Source organism: Taeniopygia guttata, chromosome 3, assembly GCF_048771995.1.
Source record: "Taeniopygia guttata chromosome 3, bTaeGut7.mat, whole genome shotgun sequence".
NCBI lineage: Eukaryota > Metazoa > Chordata > Aves > Passeriformes > Estrildidae > Taeniopygia > Taeniopygia guttata.
In genome coordinates this window covers 11,431,691-11,440,882 of record NC_133027.1, presented here as the reverse complement: position 1 = coordinate 11,440,882, position 9,192 = coordinate 11,431,691, and the positions used below count along the sequence as shown (strand labels likewise).

The window sequence follows — 9,192 nt, the reverse complement described above, 5'->3', positions numbered from 1 at the left end:
CTCTTGAAAGATACTTTTCAAAACACATTAAAGTTGGACATTACTGTTGAAAAAGTAAGAGGATTGCAAGATGCCAGAGGAGGTCACCCATGCAGAAAACCTGCAAGCCAGGAGGGTGGGGCAAAAACTGCAAACCCACAAAAACCCCCCACCTCCCACACATTTACATTTTGCCTTTACTAAAGATCAGTCAAATGAAATTAAACCAGCAAAAAATGGTAACTTTTCTTTGCATTTGAATGTAGTCTAACTGCAGGTAACTGAGTCTGAACACAAAATAAGCGAAACTGGATGTCTTTTCTGAATATTTACCTAGATGAACAACTACTAATTTTCTTTAAATCAGAGAATCATGTGATCCTTTTTTCATGTGAAACCAAATCTGTCTAAGCCTGTATTTCTGAACTGAACTGGTACAGTTATCTGTCCAGTAACCAGTAACAACCTTCACAAAGCCTGAAGAGTAAGATCCTACTGGAATGCATTGATACATATCACACTCATGTAGCTTCTAAGTCCTGTATCAGCATGAAGACAGAACTTCAATAACCTCTTCCTACTTCTTTAATTAAGAGTGGAGGGGGGCAGGATGTATCTGCATTTACAGAACTCCCAGTGACTAAAACACCTCACTCTGAATGAGGTGCAAATAGTCAAGAAACAAGAAACCTGCATACAGAAGGAACAAGGATTCCTGTAATTCTCAGTGTATTAATCATGTGCCTTTACTCAGAATAATTTGCTACAGTTTAGTAAGATCTGTGAGTCTCAAGGCAGGTATACTCAGACTTAAAATCAAGACTTACTATGTATTACTGGGCAGCTTCCAAAATACCTAATGAAGAGATTTGCATCTAGAGCAGCACTAGAGAGAATTAGTTTTAAATTATTCTGGTTTTGCAGCACATCTCTCAGTTTTATTAGCAAGAAGTCGCTGAACCTATCCCTCTCATGTACTTCATCCTGTAACAAAAGGGGAAAAAAAGATGAAAAACCATCACAGATTCAGGATCACAACTTCTGACAAAAACAAACTTCTCTAAAAAAAAAATACATGTTTTGGTGGCACATTACAGAGGCCTTAAAATGTGTGAGTCTAGTTTAACTAATAGGGTTTTTTTAAAAAACTATCCATAAAGAAACTAAAACACCTCAAAAAGTTTTTATCAGCGCTGAGTGCATTGCAATGCTGAAGCCATAAACACTTTAACTTCAGAGGCTAAAGTGAATATCTGAAACCTCTCTGATTGTGTATTTGAGGCCAAATTTCAAGAAAACACCACAAACTACAAATTTTGTTTTAATAAATTCTCACTTCACCATTGATAAGCATTTAAAGAAATGTATGACACCACATAATCAGAAAAACAGGCAAATTGCTTAGACAAGTCACACACAAAGCCTGTAAGTTAAGGCACATAACTGATTAATCATCTTTTTCATTCTTCTGTTTTGATCTATATTATGAATGAAGGAAACAAGGACTCAAAATACAAAGTTTGTAGGCTGACATCAAGAATGTATAGATCATTCTCATGCTTTTTAAACTTTGATAAACAGGCAGGCACCTAAACTTACCTTTTAATCTTCAGTACTTAAATCTTGCCAAAAACATTCCAGTTCCCCTTATTCAATTCCACAATAGGAATATTGACATAATCACAAATTAACAATCTGAATAATTTGCTAGCAATTAGACTCCACATTATCTTGAAAACTCTGGGCAAACAAATGGACTGAAAACCTGTATTGCTAAAACAAATGGTAAGAGAAATTCTGACACAATCACATTGAACCACATCAATGTAAGCCTCCCTAAGGATTTTCTCCTGACCACGGAAGTTCAGAAAAATTTACACTTCTGTCCTTCTCCACTCCTCCTGATTCCACACTTAATCATTGGCATGAAAATAAGACATTTTTACAGGAAAAACACAAACACACAGAAAAACACCAAACTGCACAAGACATGCATTCTACTCTGAGGACTCAGAAAGTCTTTAAAGTTGATTCAGATTCTACCAAACAAAAACACCTAAAGTGCTCAGCAAATTTAAATAAAACAAATGAGGACCTCATTTTCCAAAGCAATACATATTGCTCCACCCCACATGAAAGACCACAGGATGCTCACCACAATAACATGGGTCACAGTGGAGAGGGTGCTGTCTCCTGCCATCAGCGTGCCAAGAAGCATGTCATTAGTGCAGAATGTTACCAGTGTCTTTGGAGAAACCCTATGGATCACATCACAGAGACAACTTAGGGGGTTGCACCATTTAAAGCTGTCCATGGATCAAAAATTAAAGCAGCTGCTGACCAGAAGAGAAATTACAGTTCTCTCCTCAAAAGATTCATGCACACCACTTGTTTTTAAACTATGCCTTTTCACAGACATTTCCTAACAATTTGTAGTGCTTGCGCCCCAAAACTCTGGACAATGGATTAATTGAAAGAATAAGATTCAATTTTTAATAAATAAGAAGGAAAAGAGAACTGTGAAGAAACTCTGCATGTCATTCAATTTACTAGAAAATTCCATGTGGAAAACTAGGTTCCAATTCCTCAGCCTGTGCTTGGATATAGCCTTTGTATTTGTCTACACGTGGTAGGATGAGCCTGTCTGGACGCCAGGTGCCTACGCAAGCCACTCTATCTGTCCTCTCCATGGGCAGGGGAGAGGAAACACAACAAAAAGACTCCCAGGCTCCAGAGAAAGACAAGGAGAACGTGGGTCTCTCCCACGGGAACATGGGTCCTCCACGAGCTTCTCCAATATGGGTCCTTCCCATGGGCTGCAGTTCTCCAGGAACTGCTGCAGCACAGGTCCCTTTCCACAGGGTGCAGTGCTTCAGGAACAGCTTGCTCCAGTGTGGGACCGCACAGGGTCACAATCCTGACAGCAAACCTGCTTCTGTGTGGCTCCCTCCCCAGGGCCACAGGTTCTGCCAGGAGCCTGTTTCAGCAGAGACTTCCCAGAGGATCACAGCCTCCTTCAAGCATCCACCTGCTCCAACACAGAATCCTTCACAGGAGGATCCCTGCTGCACCACGGACCTCCACGGCCTGCTGGGCCACAGCTGCCTCACCATGGGCTGCTCTGGCACCTGGAGAATCTCCTCCCCTCCTGCACTGACCTTCCTGTGTGCAGATCTGCTTCTCTCACATGCTTTCACTGCTCTTCTTGAACTGCTGCCTCTGTTGTGCAGGTTTTCCTCCCCCATTCCCCACTGTCCCAGAGGCACTACCACCACCACAGATGGGCTCAGCCTTGGCCAGAGGCAGGTCTGTCTTGGCTGGCACCGGCTCTGTCACACACAGAAGAGGCTTCTGGCACCTCCTCACAGAAGCCTCCCCACAGCTGCCAAAGCCTTGCCTTGAAGACACAATTCATTACAGCTGACTAAATCACAAAGTCATCTGCGTGATCCTCTGGTTTTTCAGGAGGTGAAAATACTGAACTTTTACAATTCTATACCTGGGGCACAGTTAGCTGTCCCAATAAAAACAGAAATTGTCACTACTCTCTCTGGTACTGCCATCCTAAAAGAGCTGAAAAGTTCCTCTGTACTGTACTCTACAGCTTTTCTCTGGAAGACAGTTAAGAAAACCTTAAAAATTATATTTCTGTGTTACTATAAACACCTCTAAACATATCCACTCAAATTTTTTTTTGTCCACGTCTCAAAATATTGTTATCGCCCCCTTTCAGTGTTTCTCTGGAGTAATTGTATTGATTTTTCTCAAGCTGGATTTTCTGCGCTGCTTCCAGTAATTCTACCATTTTCACCTGACTCTGCTCTTCTTCTGCCAGCATAGTACTTCCATATATTAATCATCCAGCTTATTTGTGACACATCTTCACTAGCTCTTCTAATCTCTCAATATCCTTGTGAGCTTTCATGCACACATTTGAATTCTTATTGTGGCTTCGTTGTTCAAGTGCATTCATTTTCATCAGCTATGTGTTATCTTTGTTCACTCAGGCAGCACAACCTTTAGCCATCTTCTGGTCACTCATATCTCAACTGCTGGCCCTTCCCTGAAATGTCACTTCGCTACATGGTGCAAAGATGTAAAAACCCCAAACAATCCATTCATGCTCTGTTTAGAGACAAATTCATCAAGTGATACTGAAATCTCTACTTTTACATCACTTCATGTTATAAACACAGAAGCTGAAGAAGAGTAAATTTAGTCCAGACTAGACTGGTAAATAATGCTCAGCTTCATCAGTCGCATTCCAATTTTTTTGTTTTCCCTTTTATGGCTCCTATCAACTCTCACTACATAACATTTGTTACAGCATGCTGGTTTTCACACCTACCTTCAAAGCTTGCAGACCTTTTGGATCCGCACATGTTAAACGCGGGGGGGGGGGGGGGGGGGGGGGAAGAAGAAAGTGTAGACTTGATCTGAAAATCAGACAAGGATTTCCATGCATACACGCCGCAGAAGAAATCAACAGAAAATACCTGAGATTCAGTTCTGTAAGACAACCTTCTACATGAAACTGCAAAACACAGGAAGTAAGCCATCCTTTTCACTCTTACGTATTCCTTACCTGCAGTAACATATCCCACCTGTGAGGCTGCAACCCAAACATACTGCAGTTTCAATGTACACAAGATTCACAAGACCAACACAAGATCAACCGACACTTAGAAATACCATTAGTACCTGCTTTCTAACCGGATCTGGTAACCAATTGTCTGGCCAATCTTCTCTCTTCTTTCTGCTGCCACTCTTTCAGCCACAGCAACAGCTGCTAAACGTCTTGGCTGAGTACAAAACACACGACAGGGAGTTCCGTTCTTGTAGCAGTCATCAAGGATAAATTGAGGGATCTGTAAAGAAGTGGTTCAAATTTGCTTTTTGAGAAAGTCACAGCTTTGTTAGCACAGGGAAACCATTAACTGCATATCAATATTGCACATTGCAAAAGACTTTTCATTACAATTATCACAGCAAGCCAATCTGAATCAGCAGAAAATAAATTCCTAAGTATAACCTATTTAGGTTTTTTTAAAAAAAAAACTTACAGTGCCTCCCTCCTGCTTCAGAGAAATCCAAAAAAAAAAAAAAAAGAAAAAAAAGCCCTGTAGATAATCTCTCATTTTAACACAAAAAATAGATTACTCTGGATACTAAGAACAGAACTAGCCTTAGAAGAAAAAGGGATATACAAACATCACAGCTATTTTCCCTTCAATATTTTGTATTATTTTAATGAAAAAATGGTATCTACCAGAAAATTGTGAGGAATCATTTATGCTTCTAGTACCTATCTAGAGGCCTAGTGTTTCAAAAGCAAGAAAATGAATTGGAACAACATTTTCAATCACACAGGAAAAGGAAAGCCTTAAAATAGCATAAAAGTATCCCATATCACAAATGTTACACAATTGGCATTAGTTTAGAATAAATACTGTTATAGTTTTTATTTCATTGAAGCAACATACCTGTGTCGTTTTTCCTGATCCAGACTCTCCTATAACTAAAACAATTTTATTGTCCCTTATGATTTGGACAATTTCTTCCTGTTTTTCAAGAACTGGTAGTGACTGCCTGAAGGAATCAAACTCTGATTCCCCTCTTTTCACTGGGACCTGGGGGATACCATCATTAAGTCGACCACTTGTCTTGTTTACTTCTTTGTTTTCTGCAAAGACAAGTTAAAAGTTTATTTATGCAGACACAGAGGAAGGTCACAAAAACACTGCTCAAAAACTGTACTTAAAAATTAACATTGCTGACTTTTTATGCATCCCTGTCGGTAAAGTGACAAACCCATCACACATTTAGACGTCATTTTTATAGCATGTCCTGCAGTGCTTGGAATAGATATTTTTCAAAACACTTATTACTTTCATGGGTATTTTGAAGAAAACCAGACTCTTCCACAGCATTGCTCCATGTCAAAAAAGCCTACAAAGAGCAAAAGGAGAAACAAACTAAACCAGAGAATACCAGCCTGGTGTATTTTGGTGGCGTTTGTATCTGCGCCCACATTTCACACCTGCAGTTCCCCCTAGAAATACACACTGACAGAGTTAAACCTTTAAGCTATTCCACACGTTTGCCTGAAATCATACCAATGCAAGCATGCTGTATCAAGAGCCCTGGCCCCCACACAGCAGTGCGATGTGTTAGAAAGCGGTGCATGAGCAGCCAAAAAACGGGCACATCTTCTGAGGGAGCCACTTCACATCCATCATTGCAAGTAACACTCTATAATTCCTTGAGAACTATTTTCTGGCAGAATGAAAAGCTCACTGTATACTCATTTATACATATTTAATGCCATTAACAGATTCATATACTAAATTTCAAGCTCTGTTGTACCAAGACAAACAGACTAACAGATCAGGAGAACTAAAAATACATTCTTGAGATGCAGAGAAAGGCAAATATTAGACTGTTCATTAACTTATCCCTTACATTCTTAAGACATTGCATTTCAGTACTTTTATTACAGCTTCCCTCTGTTCATATAACAATCCTATTAAACAACTAGAACAATTGAAAATAACAGCAAAGAAAGCACTTCAAGAACAGACACCACATATCAGAAACATGCAATTAAACAAGGCATACTGGTACAAATGTTTTCTGTTCACTACACCCATCTCTGCACACAAAAACACAGTGCAACTCTTCCACTTGTAGCTGCTAAAGCAATAATCTAGATGAAAACCTTGCTTTAAAAAAAAAAAACCCAACATTTTGACAGAAGTTTGTCTTTCAGTGAACTCTTCCATATTCGAGAAATTAACAAGTCTGGACAGTAGTCTCTTAAGGACCAAATCTATTTTGTAGAGATGAAGAAATAAAAACTAAAATTATTGATTTATCAAGGACATTAATTTCTATAAGCAGAACAGACAACCGCATTTTCTCATATAGGCATTCTTATGGCATCACAAGAACACTGACTCTTCAACCCCACCTCATAGTACTTGTGTGAAGCCACACTTCAAAATGTGCTTCCAAAAAGATTTGGCTGGAACTGGCTCAAAGATTCTAAATTAACACAACACAAGGTGGACATCTCAATGTGCATAATATGACTTCCCAAGTTCCTCACAGCACCAGTTATAAAAGACCTTAAAAGTACGGAAAATTAATGCATTTGTTTGAAAGTGTCTGTTAGGACACCAGAGGGGACAGAGCAGAAAGAGGTTTTTTTGTCATGGTTTCAAGTGGTGTTGATGGGCAAGTCCAAATCAGAACACATGCTGAACGTACCGGATGCAACAGCACAGACACTTCCTCGCTCTGTCCTTGGCAGGAGCTCCTTGCGTTCCTTAGTTGTGACGGGAAAGCGCTGAATTAGACTCCGAACGGCGTGTTTCGTACGGAGAGCCAAGTCACAAGTCATGACTACGTGTGCCTCTGACACATCCTTCTTCCTTACAGTCAGGTATCGATTGGCTCCTTTTCTGTCAGGGGGGAGAGAAAAGTTATTTTAGTAAAAAGGAACCTACTCTAGGTTAACTTTTATCTGTCAGGGTATGAGACGCTATGCAAATTCTTTGGAAAAAAAAAAAAACAGAAATCACAGTGAGAAGCTTTTTTAATGGAGCCATTAAATCCACAAAGTATAAAATCAAGCTGTCCCAAAATGCATGTCACAAGCTTTTCCAAGCATGCATACAGCAATGAACAAATATGCTCATTTCTGTAGCTACTTTTACACTTTTTTCTCTAACACTATTCCTTGCAACACAGTTGAGTATGTTGAAAACATCAATCAAGTTATCATTAGTCTTGAAATTCTATCCGTCTGCACCAAAGAACTGAAAATTGTACCCTGACTCACCCTTTGCTTTTAGACACCAGTCCAAGAGACTGACAGAGCCGGTGAACAAATGCTCTTTCAGTACTAGTGAAACTAGAAGGAAATTCCATCTCTAGAATGATAAATAATAATGAAAAGACAGTAACAATGCAACAGGCAGTAATCTTGACATCTCAATGTTACAGAACCACAGAATTGTTAGGACTGGAAGGGAGACCACCCAGTGCAACCCCCCTGCAGGGTCACCTGGAGCAGGTGACAGAGGAACACATCTAGGGTTTGGGATGTCTCCAGAGAGGGAAATTCAACGCTTTCCCTGGGCAGCAGTTTCAGTGCTCTGCCACTCTCAAAGGAAAGAAGTTCTCCCTCATGTTCAGGTGGAACTTCTTCTGTTTTAATTTATGGCCATTGCTCCTTGTCCTGTCACCAAACTGGCTGCACCACCTTCCTGGGACTCATCTTGGAGATATTCATATGCAGTAGTGAGATCCCCTCTCAATCTCCTCTGGGCTAAACAGGACCAACCCCCACACCTTTCCTGATAAGAGATGCTCCAGACCTCTCATCTCAGTGGTCTCTGCTGGACCCGCTCTATTAGCTCCCTGTCTCCGTGCTGGGAAGCCCAGAGCTGGACACAGCACCCCAGCTGTGCCTCACCGGGGCCGGGCAGAGGGGCAGGATCCCCTCCGTGACCGCCGCCAGCGCCCTCCCCGCAGGCTGCCCCCGGGCCGGGCCGTGCCGCGCACCCGCCTCGTCCCCGCTCTGGAACCGCTCCAGGGCCAGCTGCACCGCCATTTCCACCTCCTCGTCCACGCCGGCCTCCCTGAGGGGCTCGGCCCGGGCGCGCACCGCGGCGGCGGCAGCCCCGTCCCCCGCAGCCCCGCCGGGCTGCCGCCGCGGGACCCGCCCGTGTCGCGACATGTCCCCGACACGGCCCCACGCGGCCCCACACGGCCCCGACACGGACGCGGATCGGGGACCGCAGCTGCTCGGCCCGAGGGGCGACGCTGGGGCGGGGCGGGGCTCGCCCGCAGCCGAGCTGGCCCGAACGGAAGGAAATTGGCGCTTTTCCCGCCGGTCCGGGGGCACGGCTGCCCAAGGCCCGGGCTGGGTGTGTGGCTGCGAGCAAAACGTGGCACTGGTACCTGTCCCGTCATAAATTACGTGCTTTCAGGGCATGGTATTAAACGTAGCTGTGGCGGGGGTCATCTCGGCCCTCAGCCTCCTCACTCTGTAAAGTGTTACTTGCCCTGCTTTTCCTGCTGTCCTTTGACTCCACACTGAAGACACGAGGTAGAAATTTAACCAAATCCACTTGGGCCTGACACAGGCCTCGCTATTGAAGGCTGCTGCTTCGGAAACATCATTAGGTCAGAAGGAGAGTACTTGGA

At 42.6% G+C, this 9,192-nt stretch overlaps 1 long non-coding RNA gene across 1 annotated transcript; it reads right to left on the bottom strand.

Moving 5' to 3' along the window:
• Positions 1-585: 585 nt before the first annotated feature.
• LOC140683625 (uncharacterized) lies at positions 586-4,809 on the bottom strand. The gene is made up of 3 exons (XR_012054827.1): positions 4,681-4,809; positions 2,135-2,237; positions 586-963 (listed from the first exon to the last, which is right to left on the bottom strand). It is a non-coding gene; the product is annotated as an uncharacterized lncRNA (long non-coding RNA).
• Between the last annotated feature and the right edge of the window lie 4,383 nt (positions 4,810-9,192).